General features: G+C 39.7%; 1 protein-coding gene across 2 annotated transcripts in view; it reads left to right on the top strand.

Annotated features, from left to right (window-relative positions):
* Positions 1-14942, top strand: part of TENM1 (teneurin transmembrane protein 1) — a 254046-nt gene that overhangs the window by 132901 nt on the left and 106203 nt on the right. The window lies entirely within an intron of this gene.

The following is a 14942-nucleotide window of genomic DNA, read 5'->3' as shown; positions in this document are numbered from 1 at the left end:
TAGAGGACCATCAAGGTTTGATCCCACTGAATTTGATTAAGAGTTGAAATGGATTTCCTATGTGCTTTGTACATTTACGTTTCGTTTTCTTAAAATGAATGCACTCTGGACATTTTACTCTGTAATGGAGCATGCCATTACCATTGTACATACTACTATTTTTTTTCCCCCCTACAAAGCTCACAAAGCTGGAATCTCTGATGATAAGTAGTACATCCCAGTACAGAATAGATGCAAGTGACAGATTTGCTGAATACTGTGGAATACAAGCAGTGGTCCAAGTCACCAGTTTTTCTTAGAAATCATCACTCAAAATAACACTTGGAACAGTATGAATTTCCATTCAGATCTTTAAAGTGTATGGTTATGATCTTTAAGTTGGAACTTATGAAATGTCCCCCCTCCATAATAATTTTTTAAGCAACAAAATATTGACCCGCTAATAATTTTCAGAGTTTGTTACAAAGACCCTGCCTTCATTCTACACTCCAAAATTAATGCATGTCATTTCAGTCTGACACTGTCAGATATGGTACCTGCTTTGATAAGAATTCACTTTTTATTGGCTTTCAGCCAAAGCCCAGTTGCTTGCATTTTTGTCATTTATTTTACTATCTGTTAAAAATACTCCCTGAAGGTTAGTAATATAGTAGTATTTCCATTAATAAAGCAAATAATTAGGCAAGGTGCTAGTTATATGTACTCATTTTTTACTCACAAAATATGCAAACTAATTCCGTTCTAACGCAACGTTATTGAAGCTCAAAAAGAGATCTTAATCTTCAGTAGGTCTGTTGTGTCGGCTGCACGGGGCAATTAGCTATTAAGTAAAGGAACAAAAAGCTAATAAATAACTGCAGTGAAGAGGCTTTTATCTTGTGTGCTAGGATCGTAGTTTTCATGTTTGTCTCTCCTCCAGAGCTGTTTTGATTAATTTTTAGAAGAAAGGTAACTTTTTTCCTTACCTCCATCAACCGGTAGGGAAAATACCTCTCTTCATCCCTGCTGTCTTCTGCGTTCTCAAAGGATGCTTTTACAACCACCAACAGGCATCTCTCTTTATAGCTAGATACTTCAGATTTCTCCTTTCAAATATATCTTTCTTCGTAGGTGTTAAACTAGATTCAGGATTGTAGTGGCAATACAGTGAGTGTTAGACTGAAGTACAGATATTCATTTGCGCTTGAGACTTTACTTCCAGCATGCACAGCAATCACTGATCCTAGGAAGAAAGCTTGATTTTAGTGAGGAAGGAAAACATCGGATGAGTAAGTCAACAAGGTCAGAATAAACGAGCTGTCATATGCGAATGGAAAAAATCATGAGGTTCTGTACAATGAAGAGGATGAAAAGGGTAAACCACAGACTGCTCGGCTGGAACCAGACAACAAGGAAAGCTTTGCAAATGATAGACGAGCAGTCTCTCAGCCTGCCTCAAACCCTTGCGCTTTCCCGCCATCTCTGTACCGCATCACAGTCAGTACTGTGAAAATTTGCCTTTCTGTATCGCCTTGAAGAATATAGGCTCCTGTCCTGATGATTTCTGCATTCCCCAGCAAATTCCAAGTACTTTCAAAATAAAAGGATAAATTATTTTAAGTTTTATGTTTTTCCTAAATAGACGTTAATAGATCTTGCTGTACTTTAAAAAGGAGAAATAACAAAGGTGCCAGAACATTTTTGAGTACGTTATCCCAGATACACTGTGGCCCACCTGAAGAGGGATGAGCCATCTCTGTGATATCTTCCCCTACCTGCCCATCTCTAGCTCTTCAAACACTAAGAAATTCCGTTTTACAAGTGACAGACTGCGGAAAGACAGAAATCAGCGTGGGCATGGAGGAACAAAGATGAAGGGTGACTGTGTGACCCATGCATAACCTGAAGGATTGCCAATGTTTGGAGCCCCAGCCTGAGATCTGGAATCATTCATAGATTTTTGAGGCTGGAAAAGACCATGGGGTTCATGCTGTTTGATTTTCTGTGGGACACGTACCAAAAAAAAAAAATCATCCTTCAGTTTCTGCTTGACACTCATAATTTCTGTTTAGTTTTTAGAAATTCAACCTTCTCACAAAGACTGAAAATGAAGGATAGTCTACCATGTCCTTAGGGAAATTGTTTCAATTATGCCTGACCCTGTCAGCTAAAAGATGTACCTTCTACTCCCAGTTTGAATAGATGAAAAGTCCTACAGTTGTGTTTCTTTCTCTGAGGTGAAAGACTGTCAAATTCTTTGTCAAATTCATTGTATTTTTTGTCTTTAATGTTTATAAAAAAAGCCAATATTTTAAATCCATTTGCTTTTCATAATGCTGCATGCACACACCTCTCTCTTCCCACCACCCCCCCTTTCTCTTCCTCTCTCTCTCTTCCTCTCTCTCTCTTCCTCTCTCTCTCTTCCTCTCTCTCTCTCTTCCTCTCTCTCTCTTCCTCTCTCTCTCTCTTCCTCTCTCTCTCTTTCTCTCTCTCTCTTTCTCTCTCTCTCTATCTCCACAAGAAGAATGCCAGAAAAAAATCTATGTATTTCTTGGGTTTTGGGTAGGCCTTTTGGGAAGTGTGACTGACCACATAAAGTATGTGTGTTTCTTTTCCTATTGCTGCATAAAAAAATTACATCAAGAGAACACGGAAGTTCCAAGCTTAAATATTCAAAGGTCAAAGAAAGACAAAAGAAGATACCTACACATTAACTAACTCATCTTTCCTGTCGTTCTTATGAAACAGTTTTCATTTTTCACACTTCAAGAAATGCCATTTTGCTAAGGATGTATGGCCTGATCATTCAAGCAGTTACTTGCTCTTGTACATACGTACCCTTCTGCACAGTTGCTGTACTAAAGACAATCTCTTTTTCTAATCTACTGGACCATTCAGATCAGATTCTACATGAAATTGCATGTTGAGAGTGTTTGGATACAACAAACACTGAACTGTGACATGATTGAATTAATTGGTTGGTAAGAAGTGGCTAGTTTAAAAAAAGGTGAAATGTGTATGTATATATTTATATATAAATATTTGAGGGAGCACATGCACAAAAGCCTAGAGTAATGGAGTGAGTGAATTGGATTTATTTCTAGTCTTCCCTCTATGCATGGGGGGCATGGTTTCTAAAAGGACTGTCAAAATCAGGAGGCCATAGCTGTGCTCCACCTAAGTATTGCAGGGTCCATCTTGAAGGCTTCCATATGGGAATATGCTTTCTGGCATTATCCCCTTTTTTGGGTCAGCAGCTAAATGTCTCAGATTGTCCACTGAACTCTTGCAATGCTTTTCCTGAAGAGCTCTTCCTTTTTCTTTAGGCCTTATGTATGTTCTTAAGGAATTAATTTATTCATTAGAAGAGAATAATTCAACAGACATCTGTACTACAAAGACTGGTATAACGAGGGCAGCCCTAGTTTGTGTTCAGAGTTGAGGATTACTCTTCTATCCAAGAATGACTCCAGTGTTAGAGATGTTTCTTACACTATGGCTGTGGAGATAAGCTGTGTGGCGCTGAATTAGCTACCGTATAACCAGTCCAGAGTCCATCTGACTTACTGCTCTAGTTAAACTGTCCTGCATGACCTATCAGCTTGTGCATCCGCATCTTTTATGTATGCGGATTAGCTGGCAGTCGGGCACCTTTGTAGCATTGCTGCAAAGCATACTGTTACCAGCTGTGAGCTGGGGAGAGCAGATGCTTGCTGCCAAAATCATTGACATCCCCTCCTGATGTGGACATTACACCAGCTTCTAGCCAAAGGAGTGGTAATTCTGAAGAGCTTCAAGATCTTATTGTTATCGTCAGAGGCCTGAGGCCAGGATCCTTCTCCGGTGTAGCATAGACCTGCTCGCTTTCTTTGCACTGCTTTGATTCCCCCAGTATTTCCAAGACCAAAAGAAAGAGAGCCAGAGCACTGTTACAGTTTCACACTGCCCAAGCAAGTTTTGGCTAGTCAACTTAACACAGATGTCCGGCATAGTCTCTGCTCTGACCTGTGGACTGCCAAAACCCGATCGCAGTGCACCACCTCCAGACACTCCTTCTAGATCCAAAGTTCTTCATGGCCAGTTGCCATCCCTTGAGGTCCAGAAAATCCTTTTACAGAACTCCCAGAACAGAGCTGTCAGGATATGTTTTCATCGTGTTCGAATTGATTCTCGGTAAGAGCAGCTCAGTATGGCTTGAAAATGTTCAGACGTTTAGTATTGTTAATCCCACACTACTTGTAGGACACAACCTATGTTGGCTTTTTATTCAGCTCTGTTCAGATCCATCCTTTCAATATTCTTAGCCGGATATCTGTTACAGACATATTAGGCCTCTTTCTACCCTACAATATTGAACTTCCATGAAAAGCCGTTTTCTTTTGTTAGCTCAGATTTCAATTTGCCTGTCCCAAAGATGACATGGCTTTCATTCAGGCTTTGCCTTGCTACTTATGCGCCTATTTGTAAAGGCTCTTCCCATCAGCTAATGTTCAAACAGAAAGATAATACACTTCTGATTCTTTTGCCTTCTTTAGGCAGCATCAACTGAAATTCACTCTGAAAATAGTGACAGATCTTTAGCTACACCAGTCAAAACAGCATTGATAAGTATCCTTTCTACAGCCGTATGTGACATCAGAAGAAAAAAAACCTTCTATCTGTACCTAAGATTTGGTTTATTATATGGACAAGATCAAAGTGCTTTAATTGTTCCGTATGATTATACACTGATGAGTATTTACCATGAGGGAGATGGATTAGCCTGTTTTGCCAATTTGCCAACTGGCTTGAACACTGAAGGTCAAAAACAAGCTATGGCTTTCACTGTTTCAAAATTATACCCATGTCAGAAATTTGTAACGAAACAGCATAGAGTTATTCCACCTGAGTTCTTCCAAATGCTGTACCTTGAACATAGCTGTTATAATTCCAGTTGCAAGGATTAGTGCTGCAGTCATTATTCAAGTAATGTAATCAACTCTCATTCCTGCTGGCCTGAGCGGACATTGCTTGCTGCCTTTGCCTGGGGTGTAATCTACATTTAAATATACACAGAGATTCAGTGTCATCTTCTAAAGTAACTTTATTTCTCTAAGTTGTTTTAGTCAGCTGTCCCTTGAACAGTCACCCATCCCACTTTCTGCAGTCTTCACTTTGGACTGTACGAGGAATGAAGAGAGTTGTGTCCGCTTTTGCCTAAAAGTAAGGGAGGCACAGCTGCCAGGGCCAAGCTAAGTTGATCTCAGGCAGAGGTCCACAGACATCTCTGAGGAGAGCTGTCTTTCCACCATTTTGATTCCCAAAGTGTTTCCAAGACCAAAAGAAACAGCAACAGCACTGTTACAGTTCCACGTTGTCCAAGACATTGATCCCAACAGTGACACCTACCATACAGCAAGTAGGTCATCTTCAAACATTGTAATGGCTTTAGCTCATGCTGTCAAAAAAAAAGTGTGATTTTTATCTCTCTAATCATTAGTTTGTGAGGGATGTAAAGCCTCTTTGATGTAAAGCACTCAAAATTAAAAATCCATGATAATACTCACAATATAAATATGAGTATTCTGTGTTTGAATTAATTCCTTACTATCTTGTTTATCACTTTGCTCATTTAGTTTTAGTTTTTTCCTAGTTCGGTCATCCTTTGGCAAGTCGCCCAAAAATGCCCAAAGATTTTTGGCCGTTACCAGTTTAGCCATCTGACAGTGGACGTGCCCGAGAGAGATGCGCAAGAGACCGAGTTCCATTTCTCGTTAGGTCTCCCTCCTCCTCTAAAAGATGTGAATAGAGAATAGGAATTTCATACTTTGTTCCAAGTGAGACTGATTATGAAATATTTTCTGTGAAAACTACCTGTGCTGGAAAAGGTCATCCTTGGAATATTTCAGAGTCTCAGCATCTTTACACCATCCTGACTGTATGTGAAAATCCATTATTATTCAGACCTTCAACATATGGCTCAGTTGACCTGTGCAGTGTGGGGGTGATTGACTGCATACGTGACAAAATAATACAGTAGGATGGAAGACTGATAGTACACTATTTTAATGGCACCAGGACTTCAGTATAGTCAACTTCCTACTTACTGTCTGTGGATCTTTGTTGCTTTATTTATAGGCTGTCATCCAAAATCCCTTGATGTTAATGAGTCGTCTCCCTTTGAGGCATATAGGCAGTGCTTTCCAGAAAGACAAAATCAAACTTGTGAGTAGTGACTACTCGTGTCAGGTAGAAGGAAAGCTCTGGCTAATTGAAGGTGCAACATCAACAAACTGAACAAAAAAACTCGTCTTCTGTTCTCAGACTGACACCTTTAACATGGAGCCTTGAGATTAAGGGAGTGAAATATCAAGAGAAAATGGATGACAGAGTTGTTCAGTGCGGCAGAGCCTTAGCTAGCATAAATTAGTGTAACTGCAGTGATGCCACCAGTGCAATCCCAGTGTGTTTCAGGTGAGACTCCAGCCCTGAGTTGCTAATTAATTGCAGCACTATGCCTAAAATATTATAGACTGAAAAGTAGTGAAATCTGTGACAGAGCTGATGCCTCTGACATCCTGTCCTGTATTCGTTTCTCTAGACTCTATTCAGCCAAAGTAGGCCAGTTTCCGTCCTCCTTACTCAGGACGTTTGTCATAATTCCACTGAATCCGTTTATACCACTGAAGCAACCTAATTATGATTGGGAAAAGAATACTGGTAGTTCTTAGTCACAAAAACATTCATCCTAAAATGATTATATGGAGATGGTATATATTTAGCATATCTATTTTTGGTTGAGATCTCTCTAGCAAGATTGGTGGTAATTTTACAAAGGGTAAAAACGGATCAGCAGCCTCTTCCTTCAGTATCTTGCGAAGCATAAAACCTCTTTAAAACTGAAGTGCTTTGAAAAATGCAAAATGTTGTAATTGTTGTAAATTGATATGTGCAGAGTAGACTAATTTAAAAATCATTAGAAGTATGCATTTTTTAAAGTAAAGTGCTTCAAAAAGAAATGAAGGCATAATACAGTATATTAATATAGTTCAAGACATCTCAAATTGGTTTCAAAATTAAACATCAAAAACTGCAACTTGAAAAAATAATTAGGTAAAACCATTTCATCGCAATCAGAAAACTCTTCAGGTTTAGGAAATTGCAAATTACGGGTGTCAGTCATTCTGATTTGCCAAGGACAAGGATATTCACTACAGGCAACTCGCAGTAGTGAAAATAGCCTTGAAATTTCCTCAATACATGATGTAATCTGTCACGCATTTTCTATAGACTGCTCTGTTCCATGTTGGTACTTCTACTCTGCTCCCCGTTTTCGACAAATCTCAAGAACTTTTTAATTACACTATAACCATCCTTCATTGTTTTGTTCTGAAGAAATGATGGACTTACTTAATTTCTTCTGTCCTCTTTCTTTAATTTGTGAGGAGCTGTGACTATTACTGCTCTGCTAATTAAAAGGATGATTGAAGTTTCCCCTGCTGTACATTGTCTGACATTGTAGAAAGACTCTTCTTACTACTGTATATTTCATTGAAAAGAAAAAAACGATGTGTGACTAGTTTGATTTGTTTCTCCTGTAGAGTTGCAAGAGTTTGCAAAAAGATATCTGGTGAGCGAGATTTCTATTAAAAACTTAGTAGTTAAAGATTGGAACACCTAATATGTGGTGCTGGAGAATTTAAAACATGAGAAATTTAAGGCGGTGAAGAAGCACTCCAATAAAAATTAATTCTCCTGCATGTTGAAATCAGTCCAGAGGGAACCAGAAATACCTGATGTAGTCATGTATTGATTTAAGAAATAGGATAAGTCAAGGGTATGAGATATACAATGAGGAAACTTGGGATGTTTTTCAACTGATTGCTGCTTATTTTGCAGATATGCCAAAAATAATGGCTCTTTCCCTTCCTCTTTCTTCCTGAAAATTAAGATTCTTAATCTATTGCTGTCTGCACCTCATTCAGCAATTATTGGAAATATCCCTCATTCAAATGTAAGCATAATTTACTTAAGTCAGCTTTTGTAAATCCTGGTTTGAGCCCCATAAAGGTATTACTCATGCCACTGGGTGGAATCCACAGACCCAGTTTCGGATGCTTCTATCCCAGCAGCTCTTCCCTCATCCAGGAGCAAGGTACCTGAATTGCTCTGGTGACAGCAATATGGTCCGGTTTCTCCTACCTTCTAGGCAGCTAACAGAGACTTTCCCCTGCATGCACGGTGTCGCGTCTCTATGGGGAGTCCGTTGTGTCCAGGAACTCTCTGCCTCAATGTGCTTTGTGCTAGGCCAGCTCCAGGAGATCTGTTTTGAGAGTAATGTTCATTACCTGAGAGAGTAATGTTCATTACACCACCTCTGTAAGATCGTGCAGACTGTGAAGCTGGAGAGGTTAACACAAAGCTGTTATGACCTCAGTTGGGTGATTGTCTAGTAGCAAAACCTGGCAAATAAGTGGGATTTTAGTAGCAATTCAGGTGCTAAAGTGGTTCAAACGCCTCCAAATTAGGTAAGCTGAGCAAAGGGCTGAAGGGTCTACATTTTAGATTTAGACATTTAAAGTTGTAGTTAAGTGCCTGCATCCCTTTTTGCCTCTCAACCTTATCGCCTACATGGTAGTCAATCTGCTAGACAGTGATTGAGAAGCATAGTAAAACAACTGACAGGATATAGTATGGAAAGGATTTTTGTGAATACTCTGTGTCCAAGAAAATATCAAGGTGGAAGTCCTGAATATGGAAGGCTCATACTCAGCAAGAACCCTTTATAAAAGAGGTCTCTGAAGTAGAGAAGTTGTGGCAACGTTCTGCTGGTGTTGTGGATGCTGCAATGGAGGGGGAAATACAGCCTAGATAGGCAACGGAACAGTAGCGACATATAAAATCTTCACGTTTTAATTTGCTAAGTCAAGTCCAGTGATGAAACTCGGACAAGTTATCCATACCTCCAGCATTTAAAGAAGGGTTCTTGTGTTAGGAGGGAGCTTCCCTTCCTCACAGCTGGAAAAGCAGAAATGGGAATTGCTAGAGCAAAAGTACAAAAAAAACACTAAAGCAACTAGAGGTTTTGTCCTTCAGTGAATTTCAGAACATCTATTATGCAAAATGTGTTGCATCAGTCCCTGAAAAGCAGATATTTATAATATTTTTGTATTGTCATGGTAAGAGTTCTGCAAAAGTAGCTATCATGTCAATATGCTTATGCAGCAGAGTCTATGAAGTTTAACTCACCTCTGAAAATAGGAAATTGCTATTGATAAAAGTCAAAATCATGGGAACTTTCTTTTCTCCTACATATTGTATTTTTAAGTTTTTTGATTGTGTAGGTTGTTGCAAGATAATATATGTAGACATCTAAGGAATTCCTGGTCTCTGCCCTCTTTCAGGACTTTTGTTTAAATGTTTAGGCTCAAGTAATACTTCTTAAATAAGAATAAATTTACAGTAATTATGCAAGAACATTTCAATGGTGATAGAGCAAAAATTCTGTGTATTGTAGCTGCAGTGTACATTTGGGCATGTTGCTCTTCAGTTTAGGAAGCCTTGGCTAGTTTATAAACAGATTATTAAAATAGTATCTATCACCTTGTGATCTAAAATCATTTTTTGATGATCTGTAGAAAGCTGATTGTTCCCAGGGCATATTTGTATTTTCAGCTCCCGCTCTGGTCACCCATGCACTCATTATGAAAATGCCTTGAAGAAGGGTGGCCAGCCTGGCGGTGCCTCGGTCAGCTCTGCCGAGCGAGAAGTAGCGGGGTATCTTTGAGCAGTATGTGACTGGGCAGCATGTCCTGGGGGTAACAGAACTGCCTTGGCAAAGCAGTGTTTGCATGGGCGAGGAGGGACCAGGGAGAAGTCATGAGTTAGTGGAAAAATGTAGGCGGTAGAAGGACGAGAGGGAGGGGAATAATAAAAGATGCTCATTCCCTTCTTAAAATCTACAAAGCGCTATTGCAGTTGCACCACGGATGCTGAGGAGCGTGATAGCAGTGCGCGCTTAAAAGCCAGGGTCGTGTGCCCAAGGTGCTGCTTCTCCCTGGTGCAGGAAAACTGCAAGTCATGAGCTGCATCTTTGCTTCAGCAGCAACAAGACGGAACAGCAGCTGCCAGCTGCGGGTTGCTATTTCTGTTCAGGCTGCTGACACAGAGGAAGTTAGGGTTTATTTACTGCGAGCTGCTTCATCTCTCTCTGTACTCATCTTCACAAACACAGCAATGAACATAGACATGTTTGCTCCTTGTCCTTGTAAGCAGTGTTCACAGTCAGTTGCTGAGCACTGTGTGACTTTTGCTAATTGAGGCTGCACTCCTTGCTTTTGTGAAAGAGCTTGTTACGTCTGGCTGTTGAGTTTGTCCAAGAAACTGCTTATTTCTGCTAAAACCAGAAGAAGCAAGGCCAGCCTCTTCAGCTGATTTTGCTTTTGATTGCAAAACTGAGACGTTACTTAGAAGCTGGTAATGACCTTTAATTTCTCATATTAGTCGTTACTGTGATACAAATTGTTTGTTGGGAACACAGAGTTCCTAAGGCTTATTTTAGTCAATCCACTGTTTCTGTCTGTCCATGTAGTCTGGCTCTTTCCTGAAAAAAAAGTTGTAAAAATGGAAGTACATCCTTTTAAAAGCATCCAGTCCTGGCGTTTTCATGTAGATTCTGGAAACCGCTATCCCCTTTCCTCCTGAGTGCCAACTCTATGTCCGATTTGGGCAGCAATGGCATCTATGCTGTTTTGGGGCTGCCATTGCTTTTACACAGGTGAACCTGAATAGATGTTCCTGTAATATGTTGAGACACGGTACCAGTGCCCACCTTTTCAGCATTTTGAGCCCTTCAGAGATATGATAAGTAAAATATAGCTTCATTATTGAAGTCAGCAGGTACATCTAACGTACAGAGCACATGACCTGGGGGACGTAAGCACTCACTGGAGCAATTTTTGTGAATGGACCCATATTCAAAGGTCAATCCAGTGATCTAAAGATGTTGCCAACTCTTTGCAAATAGTGCTTAAATAAATCATTACCTCTTCACTGAATATTACTAATCAAATTTACTAATTAAATAATTGTGGAAAACTTTATGCTCTGAGCAGAGCCCCGGTCAGTGTTAATAATAGTACTTCTGTGTATCATGAAAGATTTAGTGCTTATATAAAGATGTATCCTGATCCACTCAGGCAATCTGGTGAACCTTTGCTGAAAATCGGTGTCTCAAAATCTTTATTTTTCTTTTGATGCTGTATTAGATTGGGCTGTACCTGTGAGACAGCTTTATTAAATGTACCTACTGAGCCATCTCCTTGCCCGTTTCCTTTTCCCTACAAAGCCATTTGGTTGCTCTCCATGTTTCCCATCGTTATCGTAAGCCTCACACCTTTCCTGATTCTCAGGGTCTGTCACTTAACTCAACAGGTTTCCCATTTTTCCTACACATCTGGCTTTTCAGCCCAAGGAACTGTGGATTGCATTTTCCCCTCTGTGAGTGAACACAAAGGCATAGCTTTCCAAGCTTTCATCTCACTCGTTACTGCTCACGATAGATTGTTCTGGACTGCTTTCTTACTAATCTCCTGGTCAAATAAAACACCAAACAAGGTAGACGTTGCACAACATTGCCTTTTGTGGTTCTCACGTCTTGTGAAGGATTTCAGAGCTTGTTAGTCAGAGCATGAATCTCCAGTGACGACTGGAATCTCACTGCTTTACATCATATACAACTTGAAATCAAACAGAGGCAACAAATTATAAAACAGGACCAAATTTGACAAGGGAACTCCACATTTACTTGGGAAACATTATTTAAAAACGTCCTGGTCAGAATGCTGTGTGGTTCTTCTCACCCTTGTGTCAGTCTAATCTTCCTTGCTATTTGGTTACGCTTCTGCTCATTTATTTTAAGCGTTTCCCACAAAGGCCTTGTCCAACCTGCCAACCTGTATCATCTCTAAGAAAGAGACAGGTTCTGCAGCTGAAGTCTCTCGTGTGGCAAGCCCAGCGTAATTGTATTCTGCTTCACACCAGTTCTATGGCTGGGTAAACAGAGATATACCCAATGGCATGAGTAATCCTTTTCAGTGGTATCAATTTTCAGAGCTTTGGCTGTCTGAAATGAAATATCTGTGAGTATGTTTACCATTACCAGTCCAGATTCATCAGGCTGTATTGATTAAATTTTTGCACCGTAAAAATACCGTTTTGAACCACAGCAAAATCGATAAAGGGTGAGGGTTTTTTATATATACAAATTGGATTTGGATCAGGAGGAAAATATTCTTCATCAGATGAAAAATAAAGCTGAAAAAAAGAAGTGTGATAAAATATCTAAGAAGGGGAAAAAGTTTCTCTGTCGTTTCCCCTGCCTCTGCTGTATTTGCCCTTTGGACCTTTCTGTCTGTCCACTGATTACTTTCCTACACAAATAAATTTTCAAGCAAATTGAGGCTTCCGGTTTGGAAAAGATATTTTCAAATAGGTGTAGCATTATCAGAAGCTACGTTACTTTTTTTTGAAAAATGCAAGTACATCCGTATATTTTGAGATACACACTAGTGTTGATGGCAGCCTTCCTACTAGAAGTCAGAAGAGCTATTTATAGAGTGCTTAATGCATCAGAAACCAGTTCAATGAGATGATGGTAGGATTATTTCCAGAAAGCAATTAAAACCGTCCCTAGATTGATGGTGAAACATTCTGAGTAACAAACAGTGAGGATATGGCATTTTAGTTCCAGTGGTTTTATTTTATGTGTTGTGGCCTCTGGTAAGAAGATAAGAAAGGTAGTTAGATATCTGTGAGGCGGCACGACAGAAAGGTTTTCTGCATAAAGCTTACGGTAGAAAGGTTTAAAATGAGACGATGTTTGGAGAATGGAGGAGTTTTGCCTTTGGTAGAAATAGTTGATCATTATGCAGTAATTGTGTCTGAATTATCCCAAATAACAGTCAGGGCTGTGTGAAGTTTAGATTGCCTCATTTTGTTCTGAAGACACTGACTATTCAGTAGTACTTTTCTGCAACTCTTGCCGCTCTAAGGAAGACCTGACCTCCTGAAGTACCTCATTGCCTCCCGGTAGAACATCTCCTGGGATAATGCAGTTCGTAACATGAAGAGCAGCGCCAGGATCAAACCTTTATTCAGTTAGAGTGATTTCAGCTGTGCTGTTTTTCAGTTCCCAGTGAGACCACCCAAAAGCTTGTTTACTGGAATCACTAATTTATTTCATAGCAAAACCAATAGATCTACTGAAGGCAAAATAGGAAACAGGGTATCAGTCATGTAATCATGGGGGAAAGGGTGTACATAATACGAGTCCGAGTAATAGAAGACATCAAGAAGACACAAGAAAAGAGTGTTATTTAAGGAGTTTAAGGAATGTCCACGTATTTGTGTAACGCACGGAAAACTGTAAATAGTTGTAGTATCTTATGAGCCTCTCTAACATCATTCAGAGCCAGAAATGAGGTCAAATACGATTTGGAGTAGGAGCTGTTTTCTCCTTGAGAATTTTTGCAAAATCATTCATCTTCTGCTTAATGTAGCTTATATGCTTGCTACAGTCTCTTGCTTCATGACAGTGTCAGAAAGGATAAATATCAACAGCTGAATAAAGTTAAACATTCTAGTCTGATAACAGACTGTAAGAGAAAAGTATTTCAGACAGAAATGTCTCAGGTTGGGTGAGATGAATCTCACTCTCTCTGTCTTTCGTTGGGATGGGCCACCAAGTCCCACTTTGTGCAAGAGCAGAACCTTTGGAAATGACTGGGGCAATAATTTTGGAGGTATACATGAGAACAAATTCAATGCAATAGTTTTGCAGTGTTCATGTAATTAACAGTAAACTGTTGCTTTGAATTTATTCACACAAATATAACAAACCACTCAAACTCACAAATCGTTGTGGTGAGATGACCTTCAATATATTTCATTGTCAGATATAAGCGTGCGATGCATGAAGAGAAGGACAAGAAGTATTGCAGCAAGAGAAATTTAGATTGAGAGAATATTTGTCTGTGAAGGTAATCTGGAGGTGGTATGGAGTATCTAGCCCTGGTGTAGGTTCTCTGTTGCTGGGAGCTTTTAAGGGATGCCAGGTGTGATTTCATTTGGAATAAGGAAGAAGAGGTGATCATGTGAAGTCCTTTGCACCTCTATTTTCTATAAATCTACATTAAAATAAGTAAACTGGGCTATGCACATAGATGCATGTCAGAACTGTGTGTTATTTTAGTATTCTGACATGAGAGCAGTAGAGGCTTACTTTTTTTTTTTTTTACCAAACAGTTGTCAGTCATTCAGTGATGGTCTGTCATACTGATTTATTTTTGATTGTACCAGATTTCACATAAAGTTCTATGGCATTTTCCCATCAAGTGTTGCTTGGTGGCATGAAGGGTAGGGAGAAGGTGTAGCAGTAATTGTTGGGGAATGCGCCTTTGCTGCCTCTTCCACGCAGGAACCTGATTTCTGTTTGCCAGAGGAAACATGGTCACAAAACCTGGCAGCTGACAGCCAAAGACTTCAAAATTAATGTTTTGCAGATACTTCCAAGTCCCTTTGATTTCCAGCTCAGGCTTGAAGAGCGGGTGTCGCTGAATACCGGCATAGCCCATGTAATACTTCTGTGTGGCCTCCGTAGGAAAACTGTCCCTGGCTTGATGGTTTATTGGCATAGCTGTGGTTGGCTAAGGAAGTAAAAAATTGCACACCTAACTGACATACTGTGACGCTGTTGGAGAAGCCTAGGTTAGATGGGAGTTATAACATCCAGATTGCCAAAGCAGTTTATTTAAATCAGGAAAATAATGTAAGCTGTACCATAAAAATAACATCTCTTCTAGTACAGATACGTAAAACTTGGTATCTACAATAAACCTCTATAGTGCACTCTCTCAGGTGACCTTCTCTAGTGGGGGGCAACTTTCCATTAGTTTTACTGACAAAAAAATAGCTCAAGTCCTTTT

Source organism: Gavia stellata, chromosome 14, assembly GCF_030936135.1.
Source record: "Gavia stellata isolate bGavSte3 chromosome 14, bGavSte3.hap2, whole genome shotgun sequence".
Lineage (NCBI taxonomy): Eukaryota > Metazoa > Chordata > Aves > Gaviiformes > Gaviidae > Gavia > Gavia stellata.
This window is presented reverse-complemented; position numbering and strand designations above follow the sequence as displayed.